General features: G+C 47.3%; 1 protein-coding gene across 1 annotated transcript in view; it reads right to left on the bottom strand.

Moving 5' to 3' along the window:
* The window catches only part of SUSD4 (sushi domain containing 4), a 169422-nt gene that overhangs the window by 9175 nt on the left and 137804 nt on the right, over positions 1 to 22443 (bottom strand). The window lies entirely within an intron of this gene.

Genomic DNA, 22443 nt, shown 5'->3' with positions numbered 1-22443 from the left:
GCTTCAAACTCACGCCTGTGGAAACCACCAAGAACTTTCACCAAAAAAAGAAAAAAAGAGTTAACTTTTGAGCCCCTGCCTTGGGGGAGCTAAACATCCCAGCCACTGTGGACCATGGCACCGCCCTGAACCGGCTCACCCACGCACAAGACTGAGACCTTGTGGAGATCCGCCGATCCCAGACTGGCCGCCAGGAGGCCACAGACAAGCTGGCAGCACTTGCTGGCAGCAACCTGTGCCCACTGAGGCCGGGAAACAAGATGGGCCTCCCGCCCAGAGGGCCGAAGCTGATGGAGGCGCCCCAAGATGGGGGAGGTAACAGGGCCCTTACAGATGCTATCCCTAATCCTCCCAACAGCCCTGCAACGGACATACTGCTGGTTCTTCTAGAGACGAGGACGAGGAAGCAGATGCTCTGAGTTCAAGTTCTCCAGAAGCAACGGGAGGAGTGGGTAAGCGCTCGGGCGTGCCCAGACGGACCTAGGACGGCCTTCTGGCTGAACTATCCACCAGCCGAGTGACCTGAGCAAGTCGCTTCTTTTCTGAGCGTCAGTGCCCTCACTGGTAAAGCAGGGTCTGGAGGGCTGTTTGGAGGAGTGCTGGGAAGGCCTTAGTCCAGGGCCTAACAGACTGTAAGTGGATCCATCAGGGACAACCAGACTGGGCCCGAGGACTCAGAGGGAACCAGGTAACTGCTTGTGCCTGTGGTGGGAAACAGCGACACCAACAAGGACAATGAGGCCCCCAGAGACAAGCAGCTGCAGGAAACCACTGCCTCCCCTACGGTGGGAGGACAAATGGGCTCCACGAACTGTCTTCCTTGGCAGAAACCATCCCCTGCCCCAAAGTGAAGGCAAAATTGTAGAAAGCGGATTCTCTGCTGTGAGAATCCGAATTCTGTGCTTGACTGTGACATCCACCACCCCACTGGTTTCCAGGCTGTCCTGGCTCCTCTGGCTGCCCAAGGGGGTATATTCTCTACGAGTATGCCACCCCTCCCCATCCCCCAATGCTACCCCCTCACTGGAGGCTGGGACCATTTCTGGAAGAGGAGACCCTGCCTGTGGTCAAGGGCACACACGGAGGTAGGACTCTCTTGTCAGGCCTCCCAGGGCCACTGCAGGACTGGAAGTGGCCAGGAGGACTGTTTCAAGGCTCAGAAAGCATCAGGAGAGGTTGGAAGGGGCTCAGTAAACGTATGCAAATCTGATGTCAGCAGCATTTTCTCTCACTTGGCCTGAAGCATAAAAGATTGTTCAAATCGATGCATTAACCCTGAGGCCAATGGCCCCATGATGTGCTAAAGAACGACAGTAGTGTGCAGGGCAATCCTCTAAGGAGGCAAAGAGAGCCTGCTGGGTCTTAGCTTCCTCATTTGCATAATGCGGGAAACAATTCCTAACTCCTAGGCTTGTTTCGGGCCCTGGTGGCACAGTGGTTAAGTGTTTGGTGGCTGTGATGGTTAAGACTGTGTGTCAACTTGGCTGGGCCGTGATTCTCCGTGTTTTAATGTAATCACTCCCATGATTGAATATACTGTGAGTAGCCAATCAGATGAAAGGGAGTCTCCTTCGGGGTGTGGTCCGTATCTGTATATAAGCAGACGTTCTGGCTTTTTGCTCTCTCTGGATCTTGCGGCTGCTTCCTGTCGTCTCATCTCCCGTTCTTGGGACTTGAGCTGTCAGCTTATCTGCTGAACCTGGGATTCATTGAGCTGAACGGCCTATGAGTGGGAGCCTTCCGATCTTGGGCTTGCCAGCTTCTGCAGCTGTGTGACTTGGGAGACGCCTCTACCCTGATCCACGGACTTGGGACGTTCTAGCCTGTACAATCACGTGAGCTGTTTCCTTGATATAATCTCTCTCTCTATATATATATTTGTACACTTTACTCGTTTTGCTTCTCTAGAGAACCCAGCCTAAGACAGTGGCTAACCAAAAGATCTTCAGTTCGAATCCACCAGCTGCTCCTTGGAAACCCTATGGGGCAGTTCTACTCTGCCCTATAGGGTCGCTGTGACTTGGAATCAACTCAACGGCAACGGGTTTGGTTTTTTTTGGTTTAGGATTGTTGTTAGGGTTAGAAGATGTATGTAAATTGCTTAACATCAACACCAGGCACTTAATAAGTAACACTCATTAGTATTATTCCACCATCCATTTGTCAGTTTGTTGTACTGTGGTGGGTAACACGTTGCTATGATGCTGGAAACTCTGCCACCAGTATTTCAAATGCCGGCAGGGTCAGCCATGGTGGACAGGTTTTAGCAGAGCTTGCAGACTAAGATGGACTAGGAGAAAAGGCCTTGTGATCTACTTCAGAAAATTAGCCATTGAAAACCCGATGGATCACAAAGAATATCGTCCAATATAGTGCCAGAAGATGAGCCCCCCAGGTTGGAAGGCACTCAAAATACACAGGGGCCGCCTCCAGCAATGGACTCCAGTAAAACAACGATGTGAGGATGATGCAGGACAAGGCACCATTTCGTTCTGTTGTACATGGGGTTGCCACGAGACAAAGCTGATTCAACAGCAATTAACAACATAGTATTATTGGTGCCAAAGCTGCTGAGTTCCCGTGGTGTCCCTTCTGTGCCAGGGAGCTGGAAGTCTCTTTATGAAATCGGGATACCTGGACTGTGCCAGGGCAGCCCCCAACAGTCAGAGACTCTCGATGCATCTCATCACCACATTTTCTCAGAGGCCAGATAAAAACCACCCATTGTAGAGGCTTTAATTCCGAGACTGTCGTAATCGGCTTGTAATGGAGATGCGTTCTCCCCCTAAGTGGAAACATTTATCTTCACACTTTGCAGTGCTTCTAATGATTGCACCTGGCAGACCATTCGCTTTGCTGCAAGGGAAACCCCCATGTCATGGTCGAGGTGGAGGGAGGGAGTGTTTAACTTGGACGAAAACAACAACAGAAGTATGGTTAATTATAAAATTGGGGAAGCTTATCTAAAAACAACAATAAAGGAACACCTCAGGTTCAGGGGACTTCCTACCTCCCAAGACAGCCTCTAACAATAGGGGTTAAACAGAGTTCTGCTACCCTTCTCCCCTGAGTGGCAGACAGATCTATACAGATGGACAGATGGACACACGGAAATGGCGGTGGCATGAACAAAGGTTCTTCTGCAACTCTAGTTTTTTTTTTGTTTTTTACAGCTTTCTAAATTACTCACCACAGTTATTAGTTTTGTGAGGCATGGAGTCTGGGCATTCAGTGGTGACCAGCAATGCCAGCAAGGCTGTGCAGAGACTCAGCCAGAAATGGTCATACCTCCCCTCCCCTCAGCGCCACCAGTTTGCTTCTTGTTTTATGACGGAGGGTTACGAAGCCTTTTAGATGAGCAGGAAAATTTATACCTACTGAGATGGTTACAGAGTACAGGTTTTCATCATATTTAGTCACTCGTGGAACTTGACAGTGGTGGGCAAAGTCGCCGGGGTGAGGGGGCAGGAAGAAGATGGGGTACAGGAGTGTGGGGAACCTCAGTCTGCCTTGTTGGCTACGAATGGCTTGAGTTGAGGCTGGATGTGTGAGTCAAAGCTGTGCCCAGACTGCTGTTTCCCCCAAGAAGCCCTGCCTACCAGTCCTGCCTCCTCCTTCTACTCAAGCAGTACCTCTCTCCTCACCTCCTCTGGTGACTTCAGATTTACTTCCAGCACAAACACCTGCTCCTTCACTAAGCCACCGCTGATCATCCAGTCGGTGATCTTGGCATTACCAGGCTCTGTACACACTGCATGCGTTACACTTGTACAAATTCATATGCTCTGAGTGCAGTGGAGGTTCTGTGGTAAAATTCTCACCTTCCATGTGGGAGATCCGGGTTTGATTCCCGGCCAAGCACCTCACGAGCATAGAGATTCTATTTAAAACCGTGGGACTGGATGAGCTTATCTACGAAGAAAGGGTCAAGAGACAAGACAAGGGGGTCCCAATCTAAATCCTGAGAAAGTAGACAGGGGAAAAGAGACTGGCAAAGTAGACTGTGGTGTCACAGACGCTGAGAGAGGAGAATGTTTTGAGGAGGAGGGTGTGGTTCCTAGCAAGCTGCGAAAGATGAGAACAGAAAAGTGACCACTGGATTTGGGTGTTTTTTTTTTTTTTGAGGGAATAATTTTGTATTTTATTTTTAGAAAAAAAAACTTTTATTGTACTTTAGATGAAGGTTTACAGAGCAAACTAGCTTCTCATTCAACAATTAATACACATACTGTTTTGTGACATTGGTTGTCAACCCCACGACATGTCAGTACTCCCCCCATTACCAGCTTTCCTGTCCCCTCCTGCCTTCTCGTCCTTGCCCCTGGGCTGGTGTGCCCCTTCAGTCTCGTTTTGTTTTATAGGCCTGTCTAATGGGCCCGGCTGAAGGATGAACCTCAGGAGTGACTTCATTACTGAGCTAAAAGGGTGTCCGGGGGCCATACTCTCGGGGTTTCTCCAGCCTCTGTCAGACCAGTAACTGTTGACCATTGGATTTGGCCACATGGCAGTCACTGGTGACCTTGAGAAAAGCAACTTCAGTAGAGGGTAGCGAGGAAGCCACTTTGGAGTGAGGTGAGGAGTTAATGAGGTGGAAACTGTAGACAACTCTTTAGAGAATTTGCTGAAAGGAGGCAGCAGGTGGGACAGCTGGAGGGGCAAGAGAGACGCCGATCCCGTTTCCAGGAGCTGTAACGAGTTGTCATGGAGTCAATTCGCAGTTATGGTGACAACTCACGTGTCAGAGTAGACTGTGCTCCAGAGGGTTTTCAACGGCTGATTATTTGGAAATAGAGGCACCTCTGGGCGGACTCCAACCTCGGTTAGCAACCGAGCACATTAACTGTTGCACCACCCAAGGACGCCTACAGGAGCTGTAGCTCTTGTTTATACGTTGGTGGGAGTGGTCTTGTGTCGAGGAAAGACTGGAGATGCAGGGTGGGAGGGAGGAACAGAAGGAAGGACATCACTAAGAAGGTGAAATGAAATGTGGTCCAGGCAGGAGAGGAGGGGCTGGCCTTTAACAGAAGTGCGGGGGTGATGAGAGGGGAGAACTGGAGCTGGATACAGGGGCGAGTAAATCTAGGCAGATGGTGGAGATGAGGGGGTTCCTATCTGAAGGCCCCCATTTTCTGAATAAAGTATGAAGTGAGGCCACTGCTGGGGGCAGGGGAGACTTGTAGTTGAGGATTATATATCACTTATCACAAGTCTTGAATCCATTTATATATCTCATTAAGTGCAGAAGAGGCAAATGAGGTTTAAAAATAGTCTATCTGCCTCATGAATATTCACAAAAATTATTTAAGGAGGTCAGGAGAATGTAGAATGATGTTATAATGTATATAATAATAATGTTTTTAAAAAAACCCTTGCCGTAGAGTTAATTCCGGTTCCTAGCAACCCTACAGGACAGAGTCGAGTTGCCCCATAGGGTTTTCAAGGCTGTAATCTTTACAGAAGTAGACTGCCACATCTTTCTCCAGCAGAGCAGCTGGTAGGTTCGAACCACCTACCTTTCAGTTAGCAGCTGAAAGCTTTAACCACTGCACCACCAGGGCACCTTATTATAACCTATATCCTCTAATGTTTTTTTTAATACTTCTAAACGACACAGGAAGCATAAAAAGAAGATGGAAGGAATACACAGAGTCACTGTACCGAAAGGAAATGGTCGACATTCAACTATTTCAGGAGGCAGCATATGATCAAGAACCAATGGTACTGAGGAGAAGTCCAAGCTGCACTGAAGAAATTGGTGAAAAACAAGGCAAACAAGGCTCCAGGAATTGGCAGAATACCAACTGAGATGTTTCAGCAAATGGATGCAACACTGGAAGTGCTCACTCGTCTATGCAAAGAAATTTGGAAGACAGCTACCTGGCCAACCGACCAGAAGAGATCCATATTTATGCCTATTCCAAAAAAAAGGTGATCCAAAGGAATGCCAAAATTTTCTAATGATATCATTAATATCACACCCAAGTAAAATTTTGCTGAAAATAAAAGAATGATTGCAGCAGTACATTGACAGGGAACTGCCAGAAATTCAAGCCAGATTCGGAAGACGATACGGAACTAAGGATATTATTGCTGATGTCAGATGGATCTTGGCTGAAAGCAGAGAATACCAGAAAGATGTTTATCTGTATTTTACTGACTACACAAAGGCATTCAACTGTGTGTACCATAACAAATTATGGCTAACACTGCAAAGAATGGGAATTCCAGAACACTTAATTGTGCTCATGAGAGACATGCACATAGACAAAGGGGCAGTCATTCGGACAGAACAAGGGGATACCGCATGGTTTAAAGTCAGGAAAGGTGTGCATCAGGGTTGTATCCTTTCACCATACTTATTCGGTCTGTATGCTGAGCAAATAATCTGAGAAGCTGGACTATGTGAATAAAATGGGGCATCAGGATTGGAAGAAGACTCATTAACAACCTGCATTATGCAGATGATACAACCTTGCTTGCTGAAAGCGAAGAAGACTTGAAGCACTTACTGAAAAAGATCAAAGACCACAGTCTTCACTATGGATTACACCTCAACATAAAGGAAGCAAAAATCCTCACAACTGGACCAATAAGCAACATCATGATAAACAGAGAAAAGACTGAAGTTGTCAAGGATTTTATTTTACTTGGATCCACAATCAATATCATGGAAACAGCAGTCAAGAAATCAAACGTCATATTGCATTGGGCAAATCTGCTGCAAAAGACCTCTTCAAAGTGTTAAAAAGCACAGATGTCACTCTGAGGACTAAGGTGCACCTGATCCAAGCCATGGTGTTTTCAGTCACCTCATATGCTCGCGAAAGTTGGACAATGAATAAGGAAGACCGAAGAAGAATTGATGCCTTTGAACTATGGTGTTGGTGAAGAACACTGAATATACCAAGGACTGCCAGAAGAAGGAACAAATCCGTCTTGGGAGACGTTCAGCCAGAATGCTCTTTAGAAGGAAGGATGGTGAGACTTCATCTTATGTGCTTTGGACATGTTATCAGGAGGGTCCAGTCCCTGGAGAAGGACATCATGCTTGGTAAGGTAGAGGGTCAGCAAAAAAGAGGAAGACCCTCAACGAGATGGACTGACACAGTAGCTGCAACAATGGGCTCAAACATAGCAACGATTGTGAGGATGGCACAGGACCAGGAAGTGTTTCATCCTGTTGTACATGGGGTTACTATGAGTTGGAACCGACTCGACGGTACCTAACAACAATCCCTCTGAGACACTGAGCGTGGATGCGCTGATCTGATGATTTAATTCTGAGTTGTACAAAAGTTCACACTGCTCTCTGCGTGTTCTTCACGCAGGAAAGAGCTGCCCTTCAGTCTATGCACCTGGATCTACCCTATGAGGTTCGTGGTAGGGGCTGCTCTCCATCATTCACGTTCCCTTCTTCCTGGGCACAGAGTCCCTGGTTCCTCTAAGTTCTAGTCAATGGAATGTAAGGAGAAGGGATAAATACTACATCTAGGCCTGATCCACAAAATCCTTCCAAGCTCAACATACTCCCTACTCATTTCCCCTTTGCTGGCCAGAATGGAGATGAACTCCCCAGGGGACCTTAAAAGCCACACCCTGAAAAAGGCAGAGCCTCCACCGGGTCCCTGAATGGCTGGGTGGAGAAGAGCCACTGTGTCACCAACATTCACTCAATACAGCTACATCAGCAAAAAAGAAATTTCTATTTTGTTGGAGCCATGATACATTTTTGGGTACTTTCTTACTGCAGTGGTCTACCATATACAATCTCATGACAGCTTCATGTGTGTCAGAGTAGAACTGTGCTCCACAGGGTTTCCAATGGCTGGTTTTTCGGAAGTAGATCACCAGGCCTTTCTTCTAAGGCACCTCTGGGTGAAACTGAACCTCTAACCTTTTGGTTAGCAGCCGAATGCATTAAACATTTGCACCACCCAGGGACTCCATACAGTTGGTACAAGCAGGGGCGGATTAACCAGTAAGCAAGGTCTGCGTGGGCTTAATTGTGTTTACTTACGAATCTGTAGTGCATAATTTCACATAGTTTTCACCATATCCTGCTTGTGGTGAAAAACAGGTGAAATTGTGCACTACAGATTTGTAAGTAAGCCCGTGCGACCCTGCTTATTGGGTAATCCACCCCGAGTAAGGAATAAATAACAGAGCGGAGACTGTTTTCTAAAACAGCAAAGCACTCTCCAGATGCTTGCTGCTGTTATTATGACCAGTACGCCCCCTGTGCCATATTAATGCCACATTTAAAGAGCATCTTAACAACTTGAGCTAGTGGTTCCTCAAGGCTGGCTGAACAGTAAAATCACCCGGGGTGCTTTGTCTAATTGGTCTGGGGTGGGTCCTGGGCATCAGTCGTGTTAAAAGCTTCCCAGGTGATTCTAAAGGGTAGTCAGAGTTGAGAAACACTGCCTTAGGTAGTCGCAATAGAGAGCAGGGAACAATGAAACTCCCTCTGTTCTGCACCTGCAGAGGACAAGTGACTTACAATATTCAATGGAGCCAGTGTTAGCATCAGAGCTACGAAAGGGTTCCTTCCGGTTCGAACCCCTGCTGAGAATTTGCAGTTTTACCCCAGATATCAGAATCTACAGTTTAACAAGATCCCCAGGTGATTCTTATGTATAATACGTTTTGAGATCCACTGCTCTACTAGTGGGGCCCTGGTGGCACAGTGGTTAAGAGCTCGGCTGCTAACCAAAAGGTCTGCAATTCGAACCCACCAGCCACTCCTTGGAAACCCTGTGGGGCAGTTCTTCCCGGTCCAATAGGATCACTGTGAGTCGGAATCGACTCGATGGCAACAGGTTTGATTTTGGTTTTGACTCTACTAGTGGTTCTCAGAATTGGTCCCTAACCAGCAGCATTGGCATCACCTGGGAACTCGTTAGATATGCAAACTCTTAGGAGGGGTTTGAACCAGAACTAACCGGTTTGAAGCTGTGGTTAGAATTGAATTGTCAAGATATTTAGTCTGGATCTTTACTTCCACAAAAAAAAAAAAAGAAAAAAAGCCACACCAAACCAGCTGCCGTTGAGTCAGTTCTGACTCATGACGACCCCGTGTGTTCCGCAGAAGAACTGGGCTCCATAGCGTTTTCATTGGCTGTGACTGTTAGGAAGCAGATTGCGAAGCCCCAGGCCTTTCTTCCGAGGAACTTCTGGGTGGATACAAACTGCCCATCTTTTGCTTAACCATTTGGGCCACCCAGGGACCCTGCACTTCCACCAGACCCCTGCTATTCCAAGTGCAGTCCACAGGGCCATCAGCTTTGGGAAAAGCTGGGAGCTCGTTAGAGAGGCAAAGTCTCAGGCCACACCTCAGACCAACAGAATCAGAAACGTCACTGCAGCAAGATCCCCAGGGGACTCATGTGCACGTTACAGTTTGAGAAGAATGTGAGAAAGCTCTGTAGCTGAGCTCAGTGGTGCGAAGACGCAAAGCTGGTAAAGACAGAATCTTGGCCCCAGCTGGCCTTGAAAAACGAGGAAGTGGGGGGAAAGCCAGCGATTCTGTGTGCCGAGTGCAACAGCATCGTCTCAGACACCCAGCGAGCTGCTCTGATAGGAACCAGGAGTGCAGGACCGTCCCGCTCCTAGGTGCACAGAACCACCAAAATCTCTGCCCTCAGGAGCTCTGCTGGCTTCTAGCAATCACCACTGCCACCACACCAGCTCTCCCCAGTCTAAGCTGGATAATGATCCCAAGAAAGTGGATGGAACCCTCCATGCCAAAGGCAGAGCTGTCTCCAAGACTGTCTGAAACTTTGCTTTAGCTCGGGGAAAATCAATAAACATTATACAGCACATTACATTTCCCACTTGTGTTTTGTTGTAACAGCACGGAAGGCCGATAAATGTGTCTGCCCAAGGTAGCAAATGACGACGAGGCCAGGACGTTCTTGTTTCCCGGGCGGATGGAGTCTCGCGTTCGCTTGCTCAGAGATGTGCTGACAGATCAAGTGGGAGATCGATATCACCAGGCAGCCCTGAGGGAGGGGCTGTGATGTGCTATCCGTCCCAGAGCCGCCACAGTCGGATATCCCTGCAGAAGTGCAGAATGCGTCAGATGACAACTGTGACACTTTACTGTGAAAATATATGGCGTCACATAAGAAACCCAAAGCCGGCCAGGTTCTGCAGATGCCATGAAGCTGCAGAGGAACACGCAGGTGAGGGGGCAGGTGGAACCACCGTGATTTGCACTGACAGCCTTCTGTAGCAAGGATGGGCTGTGCCGAAATCTAAAGCTACACGTGTTTCTGGGTGCTGAGGAGGCTGCTCTCGGTTCTTTGAGATGACTGCAGCACCGATGGCTACCGAGGGTGCAGCCTTAATCACCACAAGGTGAGAACACATCACAAGACGGCTGTGTGGCGTAAAAGCACTTTGTTGTCGTTGTCAGGCGCTGTCGAGTTGGTTCCGACTCATAACGACCCTACGCACCACAGAACAAAACACTGCCCCGCCCTGCGCCATGCTTACGATCGTTATTATACTTGAGCTCATTGTTGCAGCCACTGGGTCAGTCCGTCTCGTTGAAGGTCTTCCTCTTTTTTGCTGACCCTCTACTTTACCAAGCATGATGTCCTTCTCCAGGGACAACATGTCCAAAGTATGTAAGGCATAGTCTCGCCATCCTTGCTTCTAAGGAACACTCTGGTTGTATTTCTTCCAAGACAGACCTGTTCATTCTTTTGGCAGTCCATGGTACAGTCAATATTCTTCACCAACACCACAATTCAAAGGCATCAATTCTTCTTCGGTCTTCCTTATTCACTGTCCAGCTTTCGCATGCATATGGCGCGACTGAAAATACCATGGCTTGGGTCAGGCGCACCTTAGTCTTCAAGGTGATATCTTTGATGTCGGTGAAATCTTTCCCAAAATATGATCCCCTGCAGTTGGAATTCCTGATGGAAATCAGGGCATTTTAATTTTTCAAAGAGGCACAAAAATATAAAGGGTGTGTGTCCCATAAGGAGAAGCCCTGGTGGTGCAGCGGTTAAGTGCTTGGCTGCTAACCGAAAGGTCAGTGGTTTGAAACCACCAGCCGCTCCATGGGAGAAAGACGTAGCAGTCTGCTTCTGTAAAGATTCACAGCCTTGGAAACCCTATGGGGAAGTTCTACTCTGTCCTGTAGGGTCGCTATGAGTCGGAATCGACTTGATGGCAGTGGGTTTGGGTGCTCCCAGAAGATCACACAGGAAGCCCACAGTTAGTGTTTATTACAGTTGTTTCCTCTGTCTCCCTCTGGAACCAGCAGACTCTTCCATCATCAGAAGTGACACTGCAGTCAGGTGCTGCCAGTGTATCCTGGCAATTCTCAGACTATTCCTTCAGAATCTGGACCAAGGTGCCACACTAATAAATTAATGTAGCAGATTTTCTGAACCTCAAATTTTTCTTCCATAAATTTTTCTTATAATTTTGGTGCGTTCTCATTCTTGTCTATTAGCAAGTCCTAGCAGATGAGGAAATAAATAATTGAGTAGTCAGTTAATAATGCTGTCGTCGGCTGCTGTCGAGTCAGTCCCCAACTCAGGGCAACCTCATGCACAATGGAAAAAAAACACTGCCTGGTCTTGTGCCATCCCCATGATCCCATGATTGGTTTCGGATCAAACCCTTGTGATCCACAGGGTTTTCACTGGCTGATTTTCAGAACTAGATTGCCAGCCTTTCTTCTTGATCCATCTTAGTCTGGACGCTCCACTGAAACCTCCTTAGCTCCACAGCAACACGCAAGCCTCCACTCACAGAAGGTGGCAGTCGCCCATGAGGTACATTGGCTGAGAATCGAACCTGGGTCTCCCTCACGGAAGGCAGAGTTAATTCAGTTAACAGTGGGAAGCAATTGGTCATGCTTTGTTTCTAGCTGTGGGTGAGTGTGTGCGTGTATGAGTGTGTGTGCATAGACATACATGTTTACGGGCATGGTCCCATATCATACACAGAAAATAAATAGCCATGTTTTCTGGTAGTAAAATTATTTCTGCTTTATGCAATAGAATTAATTTTCTCAGTATTTCTTATTCTTTTGCAAAGAAGTGTGCGATTCCGTGAAAAGTACCATGCTTTTCTGACACTTGAACAACTTTGAGAACCACTGGTTTAGACGTCATAGACAGTATAAAGAGAGGAAGAAAGGCGAAAGAGAACAGAGGAGACACTGTGACGGTGGGAAGGTGAGTGAGAGAGGAAACACCGAGAAGAGATCATCAGTGGATTAATGCTCCATCCTAGAGGCAGCTTCACGTAGTGCAAAGTACACTTCCCTGGGTTCGAATCCTGCCCCAAACACTAGCTATGTAACCACAGGCATTTTACTTAACCTCTTCTGGGTTTTAATTTCCATCATCTGTAAAACAGGAATCGTATACACTGCAGGGGGCCGGTAAGAATTAGAAATACCTGTAAACCAGCAAACATAGCACAAACGTAGAGGTTCAACCAACAGTCGTTGCTGTTGTTAGTTGCTGTCAGTCGGCTCTGACTCATGGCGACCTTATGTGTAAGAGAACGAAATGTTGCGCAGTCCTGCGGCATCTTCATGATCGCTGGGATGTTTGCGTCCATTATTGGGGCTACTGCGTCGATCCATCTCATTGAGGGTTCCCCCGTTTTCGTTAGTCCTCTACGTTATCAAACGTGATGTCCTTTACAAGTGATTGGTCTTAAGACAGTTATTATTAGCTATATTACGAGCCAATGAGATAAAATGCAAGCAATAATTGCAACATTTAGCAAGCACCTAGAGTGTGCGCAGCATACACACATTATTTCATTTAATCTTACTATCAGTTTTGCAGAGTGAGTGTTGTTATTGCCTCATTTATACAGGTAAGGGAATTGAGGCTAGCTATTTTTCCAAGGTCACCCAGCAAATAAACAGCAGAGCTGGGATTTCATCCTAAGTGATGCTGACTCCAAAGCTGTGCTCTTTCACTAAGCCTTACTGTGGGGTTTGACGTGCATGAGGGGAGGGGGGTGTAGGGTCACTCAAGAGGCAGATGTCAGAGCAATGAGGACTTCTTTATCTATTAAGATGCATATTCTGCACAGTGGGGTTAGAGTTAGGAAAAGCCCAGGGGTCTTCAGAGAGAGAGGAAAGGCAATCTGGGAAACCCTGGCAGACGGGGATGGAGTGGTCCCATTTGGCTCAGTGGGCATGAGCAGGGTGTCATGTACTGCGCCAAGGAGAGGCAAGCTCAGGAAAGGGCTGTGGGCAGAGTCCAAAGGATGCTGGCCGACTGGGGTTCAGGAAGCTTTGAAGACAGCTCTTCAGTCTGGAAGCAAGAGGTAGAGGGCAGACAGAAGAGGAGTCTGCTTCTTCCCAAGCCAAGGCAGGAAACGCAGGAGCCCAGCCTTGATTGGGGAGGTGGAGGCCCAGCCCTTGGGCCAAGTCCATGGGAAAGCAGCCAGCTGGAGAGGAGCAGGACAGAAGAGATTCTGGCTTCAAACTTGGCCAGGCTCCCTGGCTAATGTCAAAATGTCTCTCTGAAATATCTAGAAAGCGGCGTCACTGGGGAAGTGGGGAGCAGGGGGAGGGGGGGAGGTGTGTGCGGACAGCACCGGGTGACACTATCAGAGGGGGTGACACCAAAATGACTGTCTATAAAATTTTTGTGCAGTGTTTCAGCAGAAATTTATTATTTTTTGTAAAAATATCCCTGTGGTTAGTTACAACAACAAAAACATTTTTCATAAGCCCAGCTTACATGCATCAATACACCTACAAGGCTAAAAGTCTATGCTAATTTACTTTTTGAACCTTCTAATATGCTCCAGTCAGAGCTGTCATTATTACCCAATTACAATGCTGCTTCGAATCCAGAGGTTTTGTCTGCATGCGCTATCAGCACACTTTTTTGTTGTTGCTGGTGTTTTTATAGTTGCTAATTTTGTCAAGTTTTCTGATGTTTTAGCTACAATATTGTGTTAATTAGTATTTATGAACTTACATCAATACTTTTTTTGAGAATGAAAATGGTAATTAAAGGAAAAGAAGGAGTGATATATGGGAGTTATGATTCACAAGAGTCCAAAAAACATTCCTAAGGATTCTGTATGGTCCGGTACGGGGGGAGGTCCATGTGGTGGGGTGACACCCATGAGTTACTGCACTGGGTGACACCAACCCTAGTGACGCCACTGTATCAGACACCAAGATTTCCTCAAACTGAAGTAAAAAGCAATTGTGGACAGTAAAGTGGTTTAACCCATGAGATATGCTGCATTGGAGTGGAGTAAAAGTAACACAGAAAGACTGAACCCCAGGCCTTGAACCCCAAGAGCTCCTTGGGGAAATATCAGCCATTCCTCTCTTTGCATAGTACCAGCAGACACAAGGTTGGGGATACTTATGCTCTGGTGAGAGTAGAGAGTCACCCGCAGTGTCAATGAACATGTCAAGCACTATGGTAAAGTCAGGTTCTCTTGATTTCAGCCATGTTGTCTGTAGAATTCTCGGCGTCCCAGCTTCCTACAAATTTACTTCTCTTCCCAATTCAAGAACATTTCTTCCAAAATAAGATATTTATGGTCTGAAAATACAGACTGACGTAGGCACACTGGTTTGCTTGTGATAGGTTGGACCAAGGACTAGTTTTAAAATTCTGAATTCTAATGTAATTGGCTTCCTTTTTTAACTCCAGCTATTTTCCCGCCCTCTCAATGCCTTGGCCTATTAAATATCTTCTCATCGGTGGAAGAGATGGAGTTAGAAAATGCGTTAGGTTCTCATCCATTAAATAATAAACTGGCTAGAATATGAGCAGAGTGCTAGATTTTTTTTTAGAAGCCACAGTTCCCAGAAAAGAGACAGGGTAGCAGATGAAACACTGTCTTTTCTAAGCACTCTAACTTTAGAGAAATCTGGGCACAATTTAGAGTCAGGCATTATCTCTTTGCAAAAACAAAAACAAAAGCCTTCTTTGTACAAAAAGAGATGATTATAAACACAGGCATTGTGGTTCCAGGGTCAATGAGAAAACAAATGATACAGACCAGAAAGACAGACATGGAAAGATATGAACATTTCACTCGTCTACCACCCCAAAGGTGGGCCAGTGGTGGTTCAGCGATAGACCTCTCGCCTTCCATGCGGGAGACCCAGGTTCGATTCCCAGCCAATGCACCTCATGCGCAGCTACTACCATTCTGTCAGTGGAGGTTTGCATGTTGCTATGATGCGGAACAGGTTTCAGCAGAGCCTCCAGACTCAGACGGACTTGGAAGAAAGGCCTGGCTATCTACTTCCGAAAATCAGCCAGTGAAAACCCTATGGATCACAATGGTCTGATCCACAATCAATCATGGGGATGACGCAGGACTAGGCACCATTTCATCCTGTTGTGTGTGGGGCTGCCATGAGTTAGGGGCAACCTGACAGCAGCTAACAACAGCAATGATCTTCCCGAATGTCTAATTACTTTGGGAGAAAAGGCAGGAAATTTTGGCAGTCATTTATAAAGAAAAGTGGGAACAGGAGTGCGAGCCGGGGAGGAGAAGGAAGAAGGAAAAGGTGGGAGGAATGACCCCAAAATCACCCTGCCGAATACTGCTGAGCAGCTCCCAGTCTGAAAAAGGACCTCCGAGTGACTGGAGGGATTTATTACCTTCTGTGTTGCTCCTGATTGTGAGAGGTTTTATTACCATGAAATAGAAGTCACCTAACTTCCCAGAGAGGAAAGAAGGAAATAAATTCCGCCTGGAGCAGGGATGAAGAAGACAGTCTACACTTTGAAGGACAAATACCAAGAATTTCCCATTTGTCCTGGTCATCTGTTTTATGAGCATAACGAAGTCACCTTCTGGCACAAGCGAGTGGCTCCAAGCCACCGGTCACAGCTCTGCTACTGCTCAGCTCTGCAGTCTTACCAGTGACCTGACATTTAAACGTCACAAAATAAAGAGCTCAGCTTGCATGCCTGTGAATTTGCTAACATATGAAGAGACTTTGGGGCAAACTGGGAATACGTTTTGGTGAGAACCAGGAACCCAGTGAAAGAAACGGACACGTTCCTGTTCCTTTGCCCCAAACGAATCCACCCTGGCCTTCAGCAGAGTAAAGTAACCCAGCTGCAGCATGGAGGGTGTGAAATGGACTCATTCCCAATGGTGAGCACGGGGAGAAGATGTGTGGGTGATTCTTGTGTACAAGTGGGTCTCACTGCAGAAAACCCACGGCATTCCTAGTGACACCCTCTGACTTCCTGAGACCCACCGCATGAGGGGGATTTCAAACCTTTAGATTTACTCACTGACTGATGATTTCACCCCACCTCTGGGTCTTATACACAAAAGACATTTCCGTGAAGACAAGAGCCACAGAGCCCTGGGTTCAGACCCACTGTGCCTCAGTGTAAATGGTTAACCTGCTCGGCTGCTAACCGAAAGGCCTGGGGATTTACTTCTGAAAAATCAGCCACTGAAAACCCTACAGAGCACCGCTCTACTCTGATACACATGGGGTCTCCATGAGTCAGAGCTAACTCAGGGGCAACTGGTGTGGAGTGCCCCCCGACGCTAACGCAGGACCCTGGCGCAGGCTATCTGCCTAGGTTGGAGCAGGGCAACAGGGCTGGGCTCATGTCTCGTGGGATCCCATCTCTGAATGTGAGTGTGTGGTGGGAGGAGGAGGTTGTTCTATCTCCTTGGGTGTTCCCTCCATTTCTTGATTTGGTGGAAGAAACTGGTCCAGACTTGTGGCAGCTGTGCTCGTCTTGGTGGGGAGAAGAATCATCTTCTCTTCTTTGACCTCAATCTAAATCTCTGCATTAAAACGAGGTTAAAAAAAGAAGAAGAAGATAATTCTAGGAGTCCAGGACAGCTGGGGGTTGATGGGCATATGGTTCCAAGGAGGCTAAAGCGAAGGCAAGGTGCTGAGACTCGTAAACAGCGGAGAGAGGAGGAGGGGGCGGCCAGGACCATCTATCATGTCAGACATCATAAATTCACAAGAAAAAGAACCTGTTAAGTAATAGCAGAGCAATCTAGAACTTTGTTTTACTTGAAAAATAATAGCAAAGTCCCTGGGTTTTCATAGGACAGAAAGATCAGCGTTTCCGGATTCAATATAGAAAAAATGAAAAGAATATTGAAGCTCCCTGATGTGATGAGCACGATCTTCTCTTGAGTACAGGAGAGATGTGTTACCAAGGAGGGGAAGACGCTGCAGTGGCAATTACTTACTGTCAAAAAAGAATGAAAAAAAAACCTAACAAAAACATTAAGCACAGTGATCCCTGAGAAGTGCTGGTAAACACACACGCAACTATTTTCTCGTAATCACTCCGCTGTAATGTATGAACAGTACATGGAAATGTTATCAGAATAACTTACTATGGCTCGTGAACAATCAATTAACAGGATTGCTTGCTATTTTGCATTTCCCTCTAAATAGGAAACCTCCACCAGGGTTACAGGCAAGGTGGTTGTATGCAAATAGTGCCGGATACAGGAATTTTCACTGCCAGGGAACAAAGCAGCAAAAGGGGATGTTAAGCAGTCGCCTCCGGGCCAATGGGCCAATATCTCCGAGCACATCCTGGGTTCACGGGGGCGCCCTCCATGTTTTTCCAGGCTGGCTTTGCTAGCCAATGCAGTTAATATGTGAGAAGAGGCGTGCTGGCTGAGAAGGGCTCAGACATCCTCCTTCCCAAGCTGAGAGAACACATATTCGTCTTCAAGGGAACCTAAGGTTCTTCTCAAGACTGAGATCCAAAAATCCCATAAGATGTTAACTGATGTACGCTGGGTTCGTAATTTGGGTTCCAAACGAGTCACGTACTTGAAGGCAGGGAGTCTGAGGAGAAGGAATGTTTGTGAGACCATTTCTCTGGTCTCAAGTTCCTGTGGGGGCCATAGACAAATGGTTTTCAAACTTGACACCGGCAAACTCTTTCTCCAAATAAGTCTTTAGTAGGAACACAATATGGAAAACGAGTCATTCAGGCGGTGGTCTGGAACAAAGGTAGCTTGGGGCCTCTTTGTTTCCTGGATAACCCCCTGGGCCTCAGGGCTTGAGGCCAGCAGTCCAAACACCACTGACGCAGTTCCCTAACCAGCTGCTGTGGCGTCAGCCCTGACTCATGGTGACCCCATGTGTGTCAGAGCAGAACTGCGCTCCATAGGGTTTTCAATGGTTGATTTTTTGGAAGTAGACTATCAGGCCTGTTTTCCAAAGAGCCTCTGGGTAGATTCGACCTCCAACTTTTTGATTAGCAACTGAGCACGTTAACTGTTTGCACCACCCATGGGCTCCAGGTATTCCCTATTAGCGGCCCATGAGTCATGGTGACCCCACGCACAACTGAATGAAACCCTGCCCAGTCTTTTTCCTTTCCCCGCCTCTTCCCTCCTGGTGGAAGCTCACGGGTTGACTGTGTGAATGTGAGTCTCGAAGAAACTTTGTCAGCAGTCGTCAAGGGGGAAACTCTCCCAGCTCCCCCAGGCCTTCATTTCATCCCCTGCCTCCCAGGGCCAGCAGGAGGACAGGCCGGCCTCTCTGGGCACCGTGTGTCCAGGTGAAGAGCCACGTGTGTGACCTCCAGGAAGGAACCTCAGAGATCAATCCCTCCCCTTCCCACCCAAGGAAACAAGACTGTCTGACCTCTAAGTGCTACCAGAGCCTAGGGCTGGCGATGGGAGCTCGCTGGCACTCCGGGCTGGGAGGCCGTAGGCAGGCCCATCCATGTCTGGTGCTGCCAGCTTCTCTCGCCAAAGGAGGTGCTAAGGTGCAGTGGGGTGGGGTGGGGTGGAGAGGTAAATCAGTGATGTCTAAGGCTGTCTGAGCTCTGTATTCTATGATCAATGATCCAAAATCAGCATCATTAAATCCCCGCCACAATTCTTCTTCTGTCATTCCCCTTGTTGCCCTTAAAATCCAATGCACAGCAGTTTCCAGTTAATGGAGGGACCTAATTCAATGCTTTCTTATTGTGGATCACCAGGTGCGGATGGAACTTCAGAAGGTGAGAGACCCCGACTCTCCCTTGTTTGCCTGGTGGGGGCAGGAGGGGGCACATGCACCAGGGCCTGGAGAGTTTTTGGGAAGTGCTATAGCAACACTTGCCCGCATGGTGGACAGTAAGTTACAGCATATTTCTTGGGAGGCTGGGACTCCTTTATGTGCTTTGAACGTTCCATTTATTAAACGGGAAAGGCGGCATCAATCTGCATCTCCCGGGTCCCATGGGCAAAGGACGGGTCCCACAGGCACCCCTGCAGCGTTGTAGCCTGCAGCCTCCCTCCGCCCTCCTGAGGCAAGCAGGGTCTTTGATCTAATGAGGCCCAGATTTCCCAGCTGTGTCTTTCTGGTTCCCTACACAGGACTCACTTTGAAGTCCTGAGCTGTTTCTGAGTGAACGCACAGCTCCTGGGGGCGGGGGGGTGACCATGGAGGAGCCTCTTAGAGTGGGCGCCTCTTGTACCTGAAGGTGTTTTGACTTGGGAACAAAGTATACTGAAATGCGGCGTGGGAGCTGGGATCTCCCCACAGCCAAGCGGACTTTGAGTTTTGATCCCAAATTGGAACCTTTCAAGTTATTTCACATTCGGCCAAACAGGGTTTCTCGGTTTCTTATTTTCCCTCCTTTTCTTACAGAAGGACGCAGACCTAAAAGGACCCCTGGGCACTAGTCAGTTCTTCGGAAATCACACTGCTGTCTTCCCCATAACTGAATCTGAAACCATCTGATTAAACTCCTATCTTCGTCCATGCGGGCTCAGAAATGAATTCCAAAGGAGGAAAAAAATCTCTTAGGGCATTCTGAGTTTTGAGATTGAATTCAAAAAAACAAAAAAGTTTGACATCTAAAGTACAATAAAAAAATTAAAAACAAAAAAATGTTTGAGATGTTTGGCTTCTGACGAGGTCAGGTTTGCTGGTTCCTGGGAGAAATGCCGGCCTTGACAAGCCTTGAAAATGTCAGCTTCGGGGAAGCCTCTGCCCAAGTCATTACAAATGAAGCACGAGGTATCCGGAGTCCTAGAGTGAGGTATTCTCCTATTTGGGAAAAGCAGACAAACAAGCTCCCCTGGGCCCCGAGGGCCACACTCGCTGCTTTCCTGGAACTTCTGAGTGGACACTGGGCATTAAGTCTGGGAGCCGACCCAAAACACCAACACAATCCTTCCCAGTTCTTTCAAAATCATAGACTCCACTTTAGACACGATTCTCGGTGGTCTCAGGATAGGAAACAATCCTCTCTAATGCCAGAGGCCCTGGAGAACTTGGTGTTAAATGCTGTCGAGTCAATTCTGACCCATAGTGACCCTACAGGACAGAGTAGAGGTATCCCATAGGGTTTCCTAGGCTGTAATCTTTACGGGGTGAGCCCTGGTGGCACAGTAGTTAAGCGCTTGGCTGCTAAATGAGAGATTGGCGGTTCGAATCTACCAGCTCCTCCTTGGGAGAAAGATGTGGCAGTCTGCTTCCATAAAGATTACAGCCTTGGAAACCCTATAGGGCAGTTCCACTCTGTTCTATAGGATCACTATGAGCAGAAAGTGACTCGATGGCAACGGGTTGGGTTTGGCCTTTGGTAGTCTTTATGGGAACAGATCACCAGGTCTTTTATCCTACAGAGCAGCTGGTGGGTCCAAACTGCCAACCTTTTGGTTAGCAGCCAAGCACTTAACCATTGCTCCACCAGGGCTCTTTACCACCTGCCTAGAAAGTGAGATTTCAGGAACACCTCCCAAAATATGTAAGCACAGTGGAGACTTCTACACGTATCCCCCCTTGTATAGCTTGTTTGCCACTGTATTCTCCGCACCTTGCAAAACACTCAGCACATCAGCATCAGAAAAGTTTACTGAATGAATAAATGACTCTCACAAGCATTAATTTAAAATAGCATATGCCACTGAATTTGGTTTCTTTTCAAACTAATCTCAACCAAACGCTTGGCTGGTCCCTTCTAAATTTATCCCATCTTTTTCCTTAGAGAGATATTCAGAGAAAGACTTCTGGGTTAGAGGATCTAGTCCTCGAATTTAACACTTGGGGGTCTTTAAGGGGCTCCAGGCTACAACTAAGGGCTCCAAATTCCAAGGTTCTCCTTCAATTGTCTGTCCTTCTGACCCATTACCTGCCTCAAAGATGTCTAGTCACGTGACCTTTGTGGCTGTTAACCTATCCTTTGGAAGAGATGCCCCCTAGGAATTCCTGTACTCAGATACCCAGCAATGCTGTGCTACTTCCAGGTATTTGGAAACCTGACTGTGAGAGAATGTTCAGATACTTGATACTTAAGACTTTTCGATGTTTCGTTCTCATATAAAGAAACAGCCCTTTTCTGCAGCTGCTCCCAGTATTTCCTTCAACCCCAAGGTCATGGTGCCTAAGGGACGCTGGGGGTTATCACCTCTTCTTCCCAGCCTGCTCCGTGTGTGTATGGATCCCTCCATGTCATCATTTACTGGATGCTTGTTTCATTTACTCACTTTTATGTCCCTCAATATCCTCCCATATTCCCACCCTTCAAACCACGGGACCAGCATCCCTCACACATGCTAAAGCACTTGTCTAGGCCGATGAGCTCTGCAGAGCTTCAGAACACACAGCCCTGTCCTACGAGTGAGATGTGTACACTTTTTTCCCAAAGCAAAAATGGAGACATAAAACATGCTTCTGTTCGGCCTCTGGGGAAAATAAACAAAAAAAGCCCTAAATCCCTCAGTAGAAATTTTCATTTTACCATTGTGGTAACACCGACTAGTACTGTCCTCCCAGGTTTCCCAAATGCATAAGCACTTGTGTGCCCTGGTAAGATAGCTGTGTGCATACGCGGATGCCATCTGTGATAATGCTGTTTCTTTAGATAACCAAATCTGTCTGTTTGCTATCTCCGTTAGAATGTAAACATTCCAAAGTAAGAAATGGAGTCTTTCTTTCTTTGCAATTCCCCAGTGCCCAATCTGGGGTTGCTTTGTGCTAACAGGTGTTCAATAAACACCACCAATAACATAAACTGAGGTCTTAGCACTTATAAATGAGAAACTGCCTCCATTCATTCTCAGAAGTTTTTTTTTTTGTTTGTTTATTGTTGTAGTATAAATGAAGTTTACATTTCAAGTTAGTCTCCCATACAAAAATTTATACATACACTGTTATGTGACCCTAACTGCTCTCCTCACACTGTGACAGCACAATCCCCCCTTCCACCCCCGACTCCCTGTGTCCATTCAACCAGCTCCTAACCCTCTCTGCCTTCCCATCTCACCTCCGGACAGAAGCTGCCCGTTTAGTCTCCCACATCTACCTAAGCCAAGAGGCGCACTCCTCACTAGTATCACCCTATGTCCCACAGTCCAGTCCAATCCCCGTCTGAAGAGTTGGCCTCGGAAACTGCTTCAGTTCTGGGCTGATAGAGAATCCAGAGGCCATGCTTTCTGGGGTTCCCCCAGTCTCAGTCAGACCAT

Source organism: Trichechus manatus, unplaced genomic scaffold (assembly GCF_000243295.1).
Source record: "Trichechus manatus latirostris isolate Lorelei unplaced genomic scaffold, TriManLat1.0 scaffold00039, whole genome shotgun sequence".
NCBI lineage: Eukaryota > Metazoa > Chordata > Mammalia > Sirenia > Trichechidae > Trichechus > Trichechus manatus.
This window is presented reverse-complemented; position numbering and strand designations above follow the sequence as displayed.